Raw genomic sequence first — 19,861 nt, 5'->3', positions numbered from 1 at the left:
GTTAGGTTGTCTCGAACCTGCAAACGACTGCCTCACTGAGGGTCTTACTTTCATGCTGCTAACTCTTGTGAATCCTTCATGATCAATACTTGCATTTCTCCTTAGATCTACATGTTGGTGCATTAAGTATGTACTCCAATTCATTGATTTAGTATACCGGTTCATGTGTAGCGATTTCTAGAAGCATCTGCATATGTCTTCTTGTTAGTATCCTTGCTTACCATGAATGTCTTCTTCCCTTCACCTTCATTTGAAGAGGTTAATTGTATCTCCTTATCAGATGTGTCTCTGCTGTTTGAAATTTGACCTTCTTGAAAACCTAAGCCACCGATATCTTTAGATTGCTTATGTTTTCTCAACATCTTGTCTAGGGCTTCAGTGTTGCCTTCATATTTGCTTCTAAGTTTTATCTCTTCCCGAATTTTCTCTAATTCCTTCCGGAGTTTCACTATTTTTGCTTCTAGATTCTGATAATCCTTTTCCTTTTAACTCAAATTGGTACTAGTAACTTCACACATCCTCTTGGCCTCTTCCAATTGAAGTTTTAGAGCTACAATAGTTTTCTTGGATTCTTCAAGAGATTGCTCCAACAAATCTTGTTCTTCAACTGCAACCCTTTTTACCTTCTTCAAGTCTCTTCTTATTTTTTTTATCTCATCTAAGGCACTAATGAGCTCTACTTCAAGATCTACTTCTCCTTCTTGCTCTTCCTCTTATCCTTCTTCAGGTTCCAAAATCTCTTGAGCCATGAAAAGGTTTGCTTTGACTTCATCTCCACTATAGCAGTCATCTGAGGCACTTTCCTCATCTGTGGTATCATTTTCATGTTTGTAAAGACTATTCTGCTTTTGGTAGCCTCTTCTACCATGCCGGTAGACATTCTTCTTCCTATCCTTACCATATGACCTGCTACCACTTGATTCATCATCTTCATTCTTATCACCGTAGGGACATTTAGCAGCAAAATGTCCAATCTTTCCACAATTGAAACATTTCAAAGGCAGCTTGCCTTTGTATTTACCTGAACCCATCTTGAGTCTTCTAACAAATTTTTCCATGATTTCATCAGAGTCTTCACTGGTTGCATCATGAGAAAACTCTTCTTTTCCTTTTCGTGATGCTTTGAATGCAAATTCTTTGTTTACAACCTTAGTACTGGTAGTCCTCATCTCATAAGCAGTTAGGGAACAATACAACTCATTCATTGTAAAGACTTTTAGATCTTTTTCTTCTATTGTCGAGACTTTTGTATCATACTTAGATGTAAGAGATCTAAGTACTTTCTTTACTAGCACCTCATCTTTTATTTCTTCTCCAAGCCCTCTAATGGTGTTTGTAGTTTCATCGACCCTTTGGAGATAGTCAGTAATCTTCTCTTCATTTCTCATCTTCAAACCCTCAAGTTGTGCTCTCAATGTTTGCAACTTGGCTTCCTTGACTTTAGCATCACCTTCAAATATCTTCTACAACTTATCCCAAGTTTCTTTAGCAGAGGAGCAGTGCATGACTTTAACAAACTCATTATCAGATAGCCCACTAAGAATGGCATTTTTAGCTTAAGCATTTCTCTCATATTCCTTCTTATCTTTTGGATCAGTAGGGGGATTATTAGGGACTGTACCCATTCACATTTGACATCCATACATCACAACCTAGAGAGGACAAATAGGTTTCCATTCTTCTACTTCAAAAATCATAGTTGACACCGTCAAACATAGGAGCTTTTGAGGAGGCAGATTCATTTCTTTCCATTGTGAACACTTGACAGGATCTACCCAAGCTAGAGAATGCTTTTGACAAAACAGGGTACCTAGGCTCTGATACGAATTGTTGGACACAATGGATCACTGAGAGGGGGGTGAATAAGTGATTTAAACACTTTTTCTTCAACAGGGAGACACCGGTAATATATAAAACAAATTGAGTGCTAATTGGTAGCTCAAACAGTGCAAACAAGGTGTGTGAAAGGACTTGCTAAAACATTAACATAATAGATGTACAAGAATGCATCACAATACAAGGAAAACTCAATGTGGGATAAACCTCAGTGAGAATAGCTATTGGAGATCTTCTGCTCCAATCCAGCCACACAATGAATCTTTGATTACAATATTTAGGGAACCAACCCAAGGAGCACCAACTCAAAGGAGCACCGACCCTTGCACAATTTATAGGCTACAACCTAAAAGAGCTACAACCTCTGCACTAAGGTTCAACTCAATGAAAACAATATAAAACTCATTTATACAAATGAAATCACTGTTGCAAATGAAGTTTTGCAACCTTACAATATTCTGCTCTGTCAGTTTTAACCTTACCGGTCTGTATTCTCTCCACCCACTTTGCAACTTTTCTTTGCTGATTACTTTTCTAAATCCCTTCTCACAATGTCTTTTCTCCTCAACTCACACTTGATCACTCTTTATCAGGTACCTCTTTTGCTGACTTGTCAACTCTATGTTCTATGCTCACTCCACCAGTTTGTTCCTAATACCAGTATATCCTGCTTCTCCTTACTGGTCTAGTCTTCACTCATAAACACTTCAAGTGTTTATCTCTTCAGTTCTTAGACAACAATTTCACACTTGCCTTTACTCTGTAGTAGCAACAATCACAGTGTCAAGTCATCATATTTAAACTTGAGCTTTCCCACCAAGAATCAATTCAAACTGAGGGCAGTTAGGGTTTCCTTCACTCGACCAAATCTACATCAGATCTGATCCAATCTACTTGAAACAATCACGTGTACTCAAGGAATGCATCTATACCCAGTTTTCATTATCCAATGCATATTTTCTAAAGATAGCAATCCCGACCATGATCCTTGGCCTTGAAATCTGTCGACTTATTTATGACCTAGTTGTTTCCTTCTCAAGGTCCTCTTGTGGTCTGATTTCTTTGCTTCAATCCAGGCGCCAACAACTCCCTGATCTTTCTCTTTCACTCTTTCTTCCTCAAGCCACATCAATCTATTATCATCCCATGATTTATGGTTGTTTCATTAATGTCGAGTTAGCTGTTTCAACAACCATGTTGATGGAAACTTCACTGACCTCTGCATGCCTGCCACCTCAGCTCCACATGGCATCACAATGGTCATACACTCAGCTCACTGACACAAGGTTGATTTACACTTGAAAATTCAACACACTCATACCGACACAAGCCTTTACCGGTGAGACCTTCTCCTCTTGCTAACTGGTAGTGCACATCTTCACCTCTGGTGGTTTGTGATCATTTTAACATTCTACCTCTTCATCATAAATAGGCATCCATCCTTCAAACCGGTTCATGTTCTACCGGTTGTCACTCAACATGCTAACACACACATGCATCTCATCTCATACTGGTGAGGTCACTGATAGTCTCAATACCTACTTGTTTTCCACTATACTGGTTGACAAGCCTTCATGCTAAACTTCCTTATGTCGGTTCAATCTTCTTCATACCTGTTTAACATACTTCTACCAGTAGCCTGTAATACTGGTTGACATCAATGACAACTCAATGCCAACAAGCTCTACGTATGAATTAAACTTTCATTTTAGTTTTTGGATGCAAGTTTTTAGTTTTAGTTTGGTAATTTAGTTTTGGCATTTTGTTCTAGGTTTAATTTAGTTTTAAATATATTTAAGTTTAGTTTTATAGGGATTTAAATTATGTCTTTTTTATTTAGATTTAGATTTTTCTTTATTGTTAATTGGCTTTTTTTTTTTTTAATTAGAATTAAATTTTGTTTTTTTAGTTAGATAGTTTAGATAGACTTAAATTTAGTTTAGTTGTTAGATTAGTTTAGTTTGGTTTTTAGTTTAGTTTCATTAGGTTAATTAAACTAATTAGATTTTTCTAGTTAATTAGTTAGATTTAAATTTTAGTTTGATTAATTAGTTTTAATTTAGTTTAGACTAGTTTTAATTCTTTATTAGATTTAGAATTAAATTAGATTATTGTAAGGTTAGATTTTATTTTATTTTTTCATTAGTTTAGTTGCAAGGACTAAATCTGGGCTTTTGATGTGTGCAGGTTTGGGGATTGTCATTTTCATGCGTTGAAGACAAATGTTGAAACTACTAATGTATTTGGTGCAAGACGCAATCAAAGGATTATAATCAAAATAGAGTGTTTATGATTTTTGCTTAGTGCACACTTCAATTTCTGAAGGTTAAATAACACCATGTTTGTTATGTCTTATTTCATTTTTTTTGTGTGCTTTTATCTTTAGAGGGTCTTCCTCTCGATTTTCTTGACACTTCACACATGATTTGGTGAGAGGGAACGACCCAAGTGGTAATGGGCTAAGGCCAAGCTCTTCTGAACCACTATAAATAAATGCATTTGTGACAAAAGTTGCAAGCTATGAGTGTCGATGTGTCATACTGACGTAAGTCTCTCTCAATATTTGTGTGGTACGTGAAAAGTTGTAGAGCGTAACCTCTACAAACTGGGAGGCCTCCTTAACAGAGTGAAACACCGCATGTCTGGCCACCTGAACATATGCAATGACTAAAAACTCTTTGTTTTATAAGCCAAAAACCTTCTAGTTGTTGGTACAAGCAGCTAGACCTCTGATGATGTCTCACATTCTTATGGATCTTAGTAGAGATACAAAGTTCACCATGGGGAGTTTTCATGGGGATTGATGCTTTGTTGTCCCAAAGAAGTGGGTGCCATGGAGTGGAGCTAGTGGGATCAAACATCTAATTATCTACTTTGAGCAAGCATAGTTGGGGAAACCCAAGTGAGATCCAACAACTATTGTCCTTGCCAGCCTTAGGATTCATTGTTTAAGGTGCATGATTGTCTTGTGTCAAGGTCCAACTAACATTTTGTCTTCCATGCTTGTTAAAAGATGAATAAAAAACAATTCTTACAAGCTATTGATCTTGATTGTTTCTGGATTAGATTGTGTGTGAGTATTTTGCATCAATGTTTCAGATCACACTCTGTGATCCATCATAAGGATGAAAATAGAGAGCATGCAGAAGCAAAAAGATTAGCGTTGGTTTTTCAAAGTTCAAACAACCTTACAAGTGGTCATAAACAACCTTGGTTTTTCAAAGTTCAAACAAAGAGTTCACACTTTTGTCCAAGTATTCATCCAACATATGAACATGTCTTGTCGAAACATTGGAAATCCTTGTTTCAAAATTCATGTCACTTAGGTTAGGTTTTGCATAGTTCAAACCCTATATTACAGGTCACATAGACATTAAGTTTCTTTTTAGTGTCCTCATTCTGCACTTAGGTTCAAAATCATTTTCCTAAGTCCCCATTTCATTGTCATACGTAAGCTAGGTTTTCACTTAGGTGAAATTTTACATTATCATTATCATACCCAAACTAGGTCTTGGCTTAGGTTGCATTGTTTATTATCATTTTCATCCCAAAATTAGGTCTTTACTTAGGTCATATTAATTTTATCTTATAAATCATTTCCTTGCATACGTCCTTCTTCCATCAGGTCAATATTATTGCATAGTCCAAACCCTAAGTTTTGTCTTAGGTTCACATTATCATACATTTGTATTTACACCCCTAATATCATAATGTTGGGTCATATCATAACATTTATCTAGGTCATTTCCATATCATAGCATAAGGTCATATCATAACCATATTTCATATCTTTGCATTATAATCAATTTTGGTCCATATCATAACATAAGGTTGCATTTACACCCTTAGCTCATATCATTGCATAATAAATTTAAATCCTTTCATACCTTAGGTCATATCATTATGTCATAATCATAGCTTTGATGCATATCATAACATAAGGTCATTTCATAGTTTAGGTCATTTCATGTCTTTAGGTCATCTCATCTTAAGGTCATTTTTCATATCATATCTTGGGTTCATACCCTAGGTCATTGTCATTATCATTGTCCTTTTGCATAAAATCTCACAATTAGGTTTTGTCAAACTTGAAGAATTCAAAACTTTAGATTACACCCTAAGTTGTTGTTAGGAAGTCTTGACCTTGTCCAACATTTGTCTTTTGTCAACATCATTTTGTCAAACCTAGCTTAGTATCCAATCGTATAGGTGCATGAGGGCTTCACTAGCTAAGCAATATTATATCATGTGCATTCATATTGGGGGGTTTAATATCCAAAAAATATTTAACAATATATTGCCTATTTGGTGAAAATAGGGGGGTTTTTAATTTGGGCTATAAAAAAATACAATATTTTGTGAAAATAGGGGGGTTTTTAATTCGAGTTGTGTATTGGGAAGGGGTGACAAAAAAGGATTTTAAGGCAATATTTTTAAAAAATAGGGGGATTCTTTAGTATGCCATGAACACACATGCTATAACCCAGTTTCACTAAGTGAAGCCTCCGTGTATAGGTAAGACATTGTCATTTATCCTATTGTCAATTTGTCCTTTGTCCTTTTAAGGTCTTGACTTCATTTCAATTTCTTAAGGGTCACATCTTTAGGGTTGTATTTTAAAGTTTGTCCAAATCCTCAAAAAATAACAAAGACATAGGTTGCATTCTTGCCCTATGTTGAATTTTCATATCCCAAAGTTGCATTTAGTTGCATATCATTGCCATTTTTCAAAATATCAAAAGTCCAAAAACAACATAGGTTACATTGTCAATCATCTAGGTTGCACTTAGTTGCATTTCATTATCATTCACAAAAACCCAAAAGGTATAAAACATAAATTGCATTGTAAACATCCTTGAGTCGCATTAGTTGCATCCAAAATTCAAAAATCCAAAAAAATCTTGCATAGTGACATTCCCATTGAAACAAGGTCAAAGTCCAAGAAGTCGCACGAATCAACACATCAAGCCATGTCCTTTCCAATGGATAACACACAAAACATGCAAATGAAACAATAAATGACTCTGTCACTCAATCCAAATGTGGGTTTGTCATGAAATGCACCACCACAATATGAGATAGTACAATTGGGAACACCTCCATATTATGAACCCATACTTGTACCAATGAAACCATGATTTGGAAGTGTTCCACCAACACCATTAGTGAGTGCACCATTTGATTTCAATCAATTAAACCAGCAACATGACATGCAACCTCCAATGTCATATGAGGAACACAATCTTATACAAGGATTTTGGTCAAACCAAGACCTTCAACAAGAAATGGATCAAAATTACCCATCAAATTCCTCATCAAATTTCAATGATTCAGATGATGTCAAAATGTTTGTTAGCAATCCAAAAATGGAAAAGAAAGTGAACAAGTTCTTGAATAAAGTGTTTAGATTATTTCCTAACAAGTATAGAAGTATGATCGACGTTGCTACAACCTTGAATTATCAAACCAATCTACAAATGCAATGCAAGGTCGATAGTCTTTTGATCTTTGAACCTCATCCAGATGAAACAAATGCACAATAGGAACTACCAATCATGCTACTTGATAAGAGTGTCTCTAAATCCTTGAGTATGAGTTTTTGACTGAAATCAACATTTGAGGGAGTTTATAATCCATTATACGACAATACATCATTTCCACAAAACCAAATGGTGATGGCGAAAACACTGGCAAATGTGACATATCCAAAGACATTACAAGTTCTTCAAAGTGGATCACAATCACAAGTGCAAGAGCATTTTATGACTAGAATGCCAAACATTACTGATGTTCAAACCAATCCAATGATGCAACAAATTTCTTATGTGCACTCAAGTTTGGTACATGCAACAAATACACATTCACAAATGACAAAAAATTTATCGACATGACCTTCAATTATGGCAACAAAAAGAGAAAATAGTGGCACACGATCACAACAAGTATTGCAACAATTGAAAAATTCAGAATAGGAACCATCGAACATGCAAACATGTAATGCACAATGACAATATTATACTCAACAACAAACAATAGTACCTTTTACACCACTACAAATAAATACAAACTTGCAACAACAACAATCACTTGGACAAACTTCACAACAAGTAAATACAAGTGCCAGTCCGCATATAAAAGTGAAACAACCTAAAGCACATAAGCAAAGACTTTTGAAATCATTGGGATTTACATTAGGACAACAACAAATGACACAAAATCAACAAATTCTGATCCAAAGTCAACAATATCAGTATCAACAACAATATGTGCCTCAATATGTGCTACAAGGGCAAACGAGCTATTATTTGTCCTAACAACAACAACATGCAAATTCGCATTACCAACCACAAATGCAATTTCATCAATCCAAAGTGCAATATCAACCATAGATGTAGATGACAATTCCATCTCAATGGGCACAACAAAATACTCAATACCAAAGCATGGTAGTGCCTCAACAAAACAAGCAATATCAAAATGAATATATGCTAGAGATGCCAAAGAATGATTTTTGAACGTCAACAACCATATGGAAGTACTATATATCAAAAACAAGGACATCCAGGGATGAATGGTGAACTTGAAAAGCCTTCACAATCAGATGTATTGTTACAACAAATTGAGAAGATGAAATGACAAATTGAGGCATTACAAACTAAAAGTACAAAGAAGTTATATGCAGAGTAGGACTTATGTACTAATCCATTTGATAAAAGATTGTACATGCCTCCTTTCCCTAAGCACTTTGAAGCACCAAATTTTGAGAAATACAAGGGAAAGGGTAATCCAAAAGATCATATTTGATCTTTTTATTGCAATGTGCACTGAGGTTACTTATGATAAGACATATTTGATGTGTCTTTTCCCGTGCACTCTCGCCGGACAAACTATGGATTGGTATGTGTTGGTTAATAGATTCTGCCCTTCTCTAATTGACTCATGTATGCCCTTGTTGAAAGGCAAAAGAAACCAACAGTTGGGTGAACCGATTATTGGTTAACCCTCTGCATAAGGGTACAACTCCCCATATGATGTTCAATGATTCTTAAACAAAAAACAAAATAATGATTTCACTTATAACTAGAAAGCAAGAAAGGAATTTTGCATCCATTCATCAACACAATATGAATGCAGTTAAAAGATGAATACTTATATACGCAAAGCTTGCAGACCTTTCTCTCAAATCAATTCCATTTTATGAAATAGATTTATTCACAGACTAATTCACTCACACAAGTAAATGGATAATAAAGATAACAAATTTTGCACATGAAAATAAACCCTAACAGAGATCCCCTTTTCAGATTCAAACACACAGATTTGAAGATGGCAAAAAATGTATCATTTCATTCACAGATCAAACTTTCTTTATTAAAAATCCATAACATATCAAAAGAAACAAAGTCTGCTAATTTATCTCCAAGTTTCGGACCTCTGGAAAGGCTTGCTTAATTACATAAATAGCCACTGGGCTCATAGTTTTTGAAAATAACCAAAGTCAAATTTTAACTCTATTCAAGAGTTAAAGAAAAATGTGTTGCTTATAACTAACATAACTAAAAAAAGTAATCGGTCAGGAGCCATGAACAAGGTGAAAATTTATTGGTGGCATGATCAAGAATCTAACGTGGCTGATGAATCTTCTTGTTTATCCTACTTTGTTGAAGTGCCACATATCTTCCACCACTCTAGATGTGCCACCGAGAAGTTGAGGATGACTTGATAATAAGGAAGCCCAATATGTGTAATGTGTTGTTTCTAAACCTCTTTGTCCTTGCCTACCTGCAAGATTTTCATCTTATGTGCTTCTAGATAATCAAAACAAATTGTTAGCATAGACTCAATCCTCGCTCATTTAGAGAAGTCGTCAATAGTTAGGAATTTCATCTGTTTGACAAGCTACATTCTCTCCTTGAAGGCTTTGGCCATGTCTGCTGCATCCTCAACTATCTGTCCATCAGTATTCAAGAGCTGTATATCAATGCATTTCATATCCTTTTGCATTGTGTTAATGATCTCTTTTAACTCCTTTAGCAATTTTATGGACTCTTCATGGCCTTGTTTGATAATTGAGCTCCTCCATTCAATGCTTTTCTTTGATACATACAACACATTATTATATAAATCATCTACAAGCTTCTGGGAAAGGAATTTCATAACCCCAAACTTTTGCACGTCATTCATTTGTGTCAATACTGCTATCCATTTACTCTTTTCTTTCTCCCATGCTATAGCTTCCAATTCCAGTTCCTTACTTACAACCATGACATCCCCAAACACTTTTATCAGATTATCAATGTAATTTGTACCTTGTTGTGTTATGGACTTAAGTCATTTATCAACAATCTCAGCTATCATGCAACTACTTTGAACTTGATCCAATAGCTTCTGGTTCACTAGTGATCTAGGATCAAAAGATAGTGGCATTTGAGACAGAGACCGGGGATTCAAATTATGTATGGCACTGATATATTATGTCATATGTCTAATGATCTGTTTCAACTCTTGTTTTTCCTTTTCATCCTTCTAGGTTCTGAATAACATTCTCTTAGTGGAGGACTCCAAATGCTTGGCATCTATAGTTCTAGAAGAAACTCCTAAATCAACCTTTTCAACAACAAAGTCCTTCTCAGTGGCATTCTCTGCATCCTTATCTGAGATGGGCCTAGCCACTTCTACTACCCAGGTGCCCTGTGTCATCATAAATATCTATCATAGCCTCAGTTTTAAGCTTCTTGGACTTAGATGTTTTCCCAAGACATTTACTAACCATGTATTCAATGGGAATAGTGATGGGAACCACATTGCATTTTTTGCTAATGGAATCCCCTAACCATCTGGATGCAGTGGAGGAACCTTTAGGTGGAGGTGTCTAGAAGCTAGTTGAATCAACAATGGTCATGGTGCTCATTGGGTCATGGTTCTCTTCATATTATTTTTATTTATCCACATCCTGAACTAGAGGATTACTTGGCACTTGTTCATCCATGGTTGCTTGAGTCTCCTCACTTGAGTCCAGGTCTACAACAATCTGCTCCATTGTAGGCTTCGTATTTTCCTTTTTGCTCTTATAGCATGTAACTTGAACAGGTGAGGGATTCAATGGAGATCTTTTTGACATCTTGATTCCAACTTTTTTGGCCCTCCATCCTGTGGCACCAACAATATCAACAATCATATTAGAGGAAGAAGTGGGAATCTATGTAGCAACTTTAGGAGTAAATATGCGATCTCTCAACTACTTTTCTATTCTCCTTATGACATTAAAGGACTTGGCCTAAATACTTTCTTCCTCTTTCTTGTACCAATTGATTTCAGGAACTGGTTGCCCTTGAATTCTTTCATTGAACTCAGAGTCTAACACATCTTCCCCCTCTTCTTCTTGTACTCCTGAAACATTTATTGGCAATCCGATTGTAATAATTTGTTGTTGGGTGAACCTTGACCACAGTCTTCTTTTGATCTCCAATTCATCATAAAAGTTTTCCCAATAATCTTCTAATTGGGGTTCATGGCATAAATCTGCATCAACATTCAAATGTTCCATAGCATATCCTACTGTCAAACTTATGCCTTGCAACATAGGGCTGCAAGTTCAATTTCTTGAACTCCGATTCTAGGTTCAAAGAATCAGAAACAAATTTGTAATTGTAATATCCAAGTTCAACTGGAAAGGCTACTCCAGACTTACCTTTTTCCCTTAGTCTTTTATCTATGTGGACAAGCTTCCTATAGGCTTCAATAAGCATGTGGGTGTCTAGGGCATACCTGGGTAGTTTAAATAATTCGCCTTTGAAGCCCCCTACCCTGATGTAGGTAAATTTGGAAAACTGGATGTAGTAGCTTCCATATATGCTGACTAACTCCATGGCTTCAACTGATATCCTCTTGTTTATATTTCCTTTCAATTCAAAGACAAGCATGCCTGCAAAGACATCATTCCATCGCATAAAATTTTCAGCATACTAATGTTGTTGCAAGTGTGAATAATACTCATAGACCTTTATGCCATCAACCTAGGGTTCATGATGCAACCCTTGCCATTCTTTGGTACAAGCAGGAATATAAAATAGATAGGAAGACATATATAATATGGACATACTGACAAAATTATGTAGACCCTCATGGAGTCTGTTAGCGATAACATGTGCCTAGTCTAGATATTTTTCACCAACCAACAACACTTGAATGTAAAAATACATCAAGTCTTCCTAGTAGAAGGCATGCGTGTTCCCTTTGAGTCTATTCAACAAAATTACAATGTCTCATACCTCTGTTATTTAATGCTCTCTTGTCATAGGTTTGGGTAACCTGGAACCTCCTTTCAGCAATTTAAGGAGCCAATTCCGAGCAATGATGCTCTTGTAGGTACTCTTCTTCTTAGAGAAAAATGAATATGAAGTACCAATGGACCAATCCTCATATGGTTCCTTATGGGGAATACCCATGGAAGCCATCACTGTTTCCTTGTCAATATTCACCAACACTTCACCACTGTTGGTTCTAATACACCTATTGTCAACATCATACTTATTCATGCATTCTAGAACCAGTTCAGGGCAAAGGGAAGCAGTAGGGAATGGGACAACTTTCATCAACCCACTCTTAACAATATTTCCCATAATTGAATTACCATCTGGGTTCCTCTCTCTCTCTCCAGAAAATTTACCAAGTCAACTTGAGGGAAATAAGTGTCTCCCAACTCTGGAAGTGTACTCACTAAACGTGATGTGCAACCAAGTTTTGGAAGGGTCAGCCTCATGATGGCCGCTCTTACATTCCTTAAACAATTTTTTTTAAAAGTACAAAATTCTACCCAAAACAAAGGATTTCACTACAGTGGCTTTCTGAGCAAGTAACACAACGAGAAGGGATGATCAAAACTCACCTATTGCTATCATCAAATCTCTGTAACCCTCAGAATTATGGAGATATAATTACCTTCAACGCCCTTTGCTTCTTCAACAATAAGCAGCTACTGAATTAACAACTTAAGGATTTGCATATTAAAGGCAAGAGAATCTAAACAAGAATCACGCATGCCACTTAACAACTCATACAATCGTGTGAAGTATCGCCTGATTTGATGAGATTTTGATGAATGCATTTTATTAAAAATCATTTCCACACAAGCTACTTGAGCTTTCATGATTACTTTTCATAATTAAAATTTTAAACTTTATATGCTCAAAATATTCTTTGTACTGCACCACCTTCGCCTTTCATTATCTTGCTTCACTTTCTTATATCTCTGGAGCCAACTTAAAATGAACCTTGAACTGTAAACCATTTTGCAAGAGGTTCAATGGTTCAAATTCAACATGAGAGAATAATAATGAAGAGGACTTGATGTATAAAACACCAACTTGCGGCTCAACATACAACTAAACTAAGAACAAGCAAAGACTTTAGACGAACACAAAGATGAACTTTGAACTGGATAAGAATGGTTCAAAGGTTCAAGTTCGAAACTGACTTAACATACTTAAGCTTGCGCCCCTTGACAACAAAGCAAAGTCGTGGGACCCACAATGTCAACAGGTGAACTTTGAACTCTGAACCAAAACATAGGTTCAAGGTAAGTGCACCAAGAGTGTGAAAAGAAAAGTGGCTACATGCAAAAAAAAAACTAAATTTTTCATAACCCGTGCAGGTTCTGAAAATTCAAAAACGTGCTAGGCTTGGTAACACCAAGCCTAGACAAAAATAATTAAAAAAACATTATATTTTTTGGTAGCATGTAGGTTTTGACAATTTTCAATGCCAAAACCCGCGGAACAGTAGGAAAAAGAAGCCAAAAAACCACAGAACCCGCATGAGTTTGGAATCATTTTGGATTTTTCCAACATTAAGAGCAATTTTGAATAATGGCACCTCGTCGAACAGGTAAGATTTAATTGGTTTGATTATTTTTGTTTGCATTTTAATTGAAGTAGGGTTTTTTAATTGATTTAAGTTTTGTTATTATTAATTTGATGTCAGATTCTTCAAGAAATCCCCAACAATAAAATAGACAACAAAGACCTCCTCTTGCATAAGCAACACAAGCAAACCCTGTAAACATTGCACATGAGCAATAAGAAAACCCTCAAGACATTGCTCCACAACCACAAAATCCTCAAAATGATGCTCCTCAACAACCACCACCACCCTCGAAACCATTCATGTCCTCCATTAGATCATGTAGATGCCACACAAGAGGATCTCATCAATCGCCTTACACAAAATAGTGCCCAAATTTCTATGTTGGTGAATAGGTTGAGGTCCTCTAGTCTTGAGAACCACTCAACCCTTGCCACAATGCTAGAAACAATGGCCAATAGTGCAATTGAGGTATCTAGGGAGGTTACAAAATGGGGTTCATAGAGGGATAGATGTCAAACATTTTATGTGGATGGGTTGTCATATGATCAAGTGAAATAAAAGGGCATACTTAAAGCTGACATATGTGCTCTTTTCATCGATCCTATTACCAGTAACAACCTATAACTAAATATGAATCAGTTTCCTATACATTGGTATGTTCATGCTAGGCTGAAAGAAGATTTTTGGGATAGGCGGTATATGATCTTTGACCAACCACCTTGTAATAATTGGAAGGTGCCTCTATATTTTTTGAGAAAGTTGTATTGTGAGTTTATCCTCGGCTAGAAGCTGAATTACTGACATCCGACAATTTCAGGGTAGAGGGAGAGGCTCTGCGTAGGATAGACCTGGGGCCCATAGGATGGTACAATAACAACATAGGAGGCATACAACTCCTAAACCCATGGTTCATGTCACTATCCCTATATCCTTGAAGGAGTCTATGGAATTACAGACTCTTCAGGTAGCTTCATCATTGACTAATGTCATTGTTCAACATGGTAACAAGTTGGTTGGAGAAGAGGATGTACCAACACCTGTGGCACCTCCTTCATCAATAGAATCACCTTCATTAGTGACACCTCCTTCATCAACGTTACCTCATGCATAATTTGGCACAGGCCAACCCATTCAGCATATGTGCGCCACCTGCCAGGGTGTATGTTCTGGTGTAGACACTGACATGAATGAGGATGGTTCAACATCTCATTCGTATACATATTGTGGGAGTAGAAGCCATGCTTCCACTATACAGGACGTGACCCTCACCAATGACCTGATCATTATGTTGTTCCCTCACTATCAGACACATGTACGTTTAATTATGTTTGTGACATGTTACCAATTAAGTAACTAAATCTTATAAAAAGAAATGAATTTTTATTTTTAGAACAATTTAAAGTGACATATAAATAAAATGCATTGCAGGGTGCAACAGGTGGTGGGAGTACACCACATACTTTTTAGTTGACTCCACAGTCACGAGCAGTTTTGCCACTAGAGGTAAAGATTTGTAAATTTGTTAAAAATATAATAATACATTGGTTTAAATATATATATATATATATATATATATATCATTACTTGGTGTTTTATAGGGCTTAACAAGGGTTGAGATGTTCCAACTTGATGATATCACGCTTTCGACCATTGACTTTGGCCAAGATAGCTATGCGGTACCATTTAAATTTATATATTTTTGACTTAAGTGATATATTAAATACATGCTCTTTTCCCTTATGTTAATTTTTTTCTGTTAGTTTACCCCACCTGCCTCGAGGACATCTCATGTGAGAAACCCATCATCTAGCACTCTAAGGCAAAAAAAGATATCCTCCTAGATACCCAAACGATAGAAGGTAATTCAGTATAATTTAAATTCATTTGTTGAAATGTATTATGATTAAATATGTATTTGTAGATATTAATAAATGCAATTACTTTATTTGTTCTATATACAGAAACATATGGGGTTTACAAAATTAATGAATGCACCTGATGTCAATGAGGTTCAACAGAGGGAAGAGGTGATATCTTCATATTCACTTTGGATTGCATTATTTCTTGTTCAAAATAACTAAATTATTTTATATCTATATCATATGTTATCATTTTTCATACAGGAAATGGTAATAGTTGCATTAGATTCGACTAGGCCTCCTAAGGTTACAGGAGAACTATACGAGATTTCAATGTGCATTTGTTCTACATATGCTAAAAATATTTGTTCTATCTAATTTGTCAACAACTTTGGGTTATTAACTTGTTTAATTGTCTTTAACCTATTACAACCCCCTTCCAAATTTCCTACTGATGTTCTACCATTCCATTTCATTACAAGTCCTACACGTATAATATGGGATCCAACATGACAAAGGGAAAAGGTATGTTTATCTTAGATCAACTCCTTTTCACTAAGTGCACAACAGAGTTGAAACCCTCTTGTTAACTCCTTTTGGATCAATTACCATGGATATAGGAAATGATCATAACTGACTCATCTGTGACTTTTCCTCCTAAAACCATAACACATCCATCTAAGGCTCCAATATGCTTTAGTTTTTTAGTCTATTCATTTTTAGTTATTATGTGTTCTTTGACATATATGTTATTAACTTGTATTAATGTTGTTTTACCAGTTACATCCCCCTTTAGGACTTCCCACAGATCCTCAGCCTCACCCAATTATAGAAGATAGAGATGAGGTAATCAACATTCAATGTCAAACAATTTAGAGTTCAATATTTAGTTATTTTGGTGTTATATTGAGAAAATATATCTAATTCGACATTTGAATTGTCCTTATGCAACCACCCGCAGAGCCACGTACTGCTTTGAAGAGGCTCGATTTTGATGATACTGATAGAGACATATAGCTGTAGTTGTGGTCATTTAAGGACCAATTTTTTATATATATCTGACATTTGTATATGTATATATCGACTTTGATAGACATGGCACATGCCACATTTTTGTAACTATGATTGATTTGGCATCTATGCTATTTTTTGATATGTACATGATTATTGTTTATTTTGATATATATGAAACTTGATATTCTATCCTATTTGTTCATTGATATATATGAAACTTGATATTCTTAAAACTTAGTTATTTGTTATTGAAATGTGATCAAACTTGTTCATTGTGTATATGTCTTATAATGTGATCCAATTTTTTCATTACATGCAACTCATATGGCGTATACTTTTAAACTAGGTTGCTCATATTATGTATACCCACGTACCCAAGTACCGACACCGACAATGCTCATATTGTGTATTTTGATTGAGTGAATTTGCTTTGAGTCCTTTTGAGGATTCATGAAAGTAAGTTGCATGAGTTTGAACATTTGAATGTGCAATAAAGTAATCTTTAGCTCTTTCACAATTTGCCTCACCTCTAAGTTTATCTTGGATTTCAAAGTTTTACTTCATGACTTCACCTTTGGAGCGAACTTCAAGTGTGAGAGTTTAGGAGTGAACTTCAGCTTCAAGCAACTAGGAGCGAAATGCATATTTTAGGTATCAAAAGAGTTGAGCGAAGTTTCTTGCTTCATGAATCAATGTTTATGAGTGAAGTTGATTCTTTAAGAGCTGCAACCTTCAAATGAAATTCTTTACTTCATGTTTGACCTAAGAGGAGTGAAATAGTTCACTTCAAGGGTTGCTAAGGAGGAACAAAATTGTTGCTTCATGAATTGGGGAAATGAAGCGAAGTTATGCTTCATACATTTGGGAATGGGAGTGAAGGCATCTACTTTATGAGTTGAGTGTGAGGAGCGAAGTTTCAACGTCATTTCCAAACACATTAGAGTGAACTTCATCTTCACTTTTGAGTACAATGAGTGAACTTCGTGTTGGATAGGAGATGAGTGAACTTCATGTTCAAGAGGAGATGAGCGAACTTCAACTTCAAGAGGAGATGAGCGAACTTCATGTTCAAGAGGAGATGAGCGAAATTCAACTTCAAGAGGAGATGAGCGAACTTCATGTTCAAGAGGAGATGAGTGAACTTCATGTTGGAAGAGAGATGAGAGAAGTTCATGATTTAGAAAGGTAAAGTGATCTTGAGGGTAAAGTTGAATCAACTTCATGTGCTAAAGGAAAGGAGCAAAGTGCTTACTTCTTGAATTGAAGGGAATAAGCGAGGTTTTAACTTCGTGTTCAAATAAGAATGAGTGAACTTCAACTTTGAGATGATATGAGAAAACTTCAACTTCGAGGTGATATGAGTGAACTTCGAGTTCAAACAATTAAGAGAGAAATGACAACTTCATGAGTTGAAAGTTTAAAGTAAAATTGCTACTTCACGTATCATGATTTAAAGCGATGTTATTACTTCATGTGTTTGAGATAAGGAGCGAACTTCATGCATGAAGAGATTGGAGTGAAGTTATTATTTCATAAACTCATGCTTCAGAGCGAAGTTTTCATGTAATGAACAAGGAGAGTGAAGTTTTATTACTTCATGAGTTGAGAGAAAACAAGATAATTTCAGGAGTTGATATTATGGAGTGAAGTTCATCATTTCAAGAATCAATTGAGACAATATTTGAGTGCCCAAAGAAGATTTGAAATTTATCTAAGGATGAGTCAGCTTAGGTAAAGTTTTCATTTAAATTTTATTCCATAACAAGTCGGCCTTAGGGTAAGAGACACACCTATTCATCCAAATTGCCTATAAAGAAGAGCTGAAGCAATCATTTTAACATCAAATCAAACCAATTATCTCTTCTTTCGTCAAAAACCATCAGTGATAGGTGGAAAAATAGTGCATCTTTCATTTTTCTCATCGTGGGAATGAACCATCAGTGCGAGCACATTCGGCTAGTGATTTTTACACTAGGTGTGCCCTTGTCTTACTCCCCAAGATGTCTGATCGTTCTGAACAACCTCGTAGCGAGGCTTTCCCTTGAGCACTCAAAGTGGAAAAAATGGTCCAACTTTAACTTCACGTACATCGGAGACTGTGGAACTTATGGATGATTCATTTGAACCTATGAGATCATGTTGTCACTACCTAAAAAAGCCTCTCTCAGTTTTAGACAACTCGATTTCATTTTCTTGTGGTGAGATTTTTTCTGTCGCATAAAAAACCGTCAGTGAGAGGTGGCAAAATAGTGCATCTTTCGTTCTACTTGTTGTGGGAATGAAGCATCAGTGCAAGTGCATCTAGGTGGCCGTGTTTACACTACTTGTGCCCTTGTCTTTCTTCCCAAGACGTCTGATCATTCTGAGCCACCTTGTAGCGACGCTTTCCCTTGAGCGCTCAAAGTGGAAAAAATGGTCAAACTTCGACGTCGCATACATCAGAGACCATGACACTTATGGATAGTCTATTCAAACCTACAGGGTCATGTTTTCACTTCCTAAAAAATCCTCTCTTCATTTCAGACAACTTGATTCCATTTTCTTGTGGTGAGATTTTTTCTGTCGCATAAAAAACCATCAAAAACCGTCAGTGAAAGGTGGCAAAATAGTGCATCTTTTGTTCTGCTTGTCGTGGGAATGAACCATTAGCGTGAACGCATATGGGTGTCCGAGTTTATGCTAGGTGTTCCCTTGTCTCACTCCCCAAGACGTCCGATCATTTCGAGCCACCTCTTAGCAATGCTTTCCCTTGAGCGCTCAAAGTGGAAAAAATGGTCAAACTTTGACGTTGCGTAACTCAGAGACCGTGGAAATTATGGATGAGTCATTCAAACCTATGGGGTCATATTGTCTCTGCCTAAAAAATCCTCTCTTGGTTTTGGACAACTCAATTCCGTTTTCTTATGGTTAGATTTTTTGTCGCATTAAAAACCATAAAAAACCATTAGTGAGAGGTGGCAAAATAGTGCATCTTTCGTTCTGCTCGTCATGGGAATGAACCATCATCGCGAGCGCATTTGGGTTTACACTAGGTGTGCCCTTTTTTTTCTCCCCAAGACGTCCAATCATTCTGAGCCACCTCATAGTGACACTTTCCCTTGAGAACTCAAAGTGGAAAAAACAATCAAACTTTGACATCGCGTAACTCGAAGATTGTGGCATTTATGGATGAGTCATTCAAACATATGGGGTTGTGTTGTTGCTTTCTAAAAAGTTCTCTCTCAGTTTTGGATAACTCGATTCCATTTTCTTGTGGTGAGAATTTTTTTGTCACATAAAAAACCATT

The sequence above is a fragment of the Cryptomeria japonica genome, chromosome 5 (assembly GCF_030272615.1).
Source record: "Cryptomeria japonica chromosome 5, Sugi_1.0, whole genome shotgun sequence".
Lineage (NCBI taxonomy): Eukaryota > Viridiplantae > Streptophyta > Pinopsida > Cupressales > Cupressaceae > Cryptomeria > Cryptomeria japonica.
Note: the sequence above shows the minus strand (reverse complement) of the source record.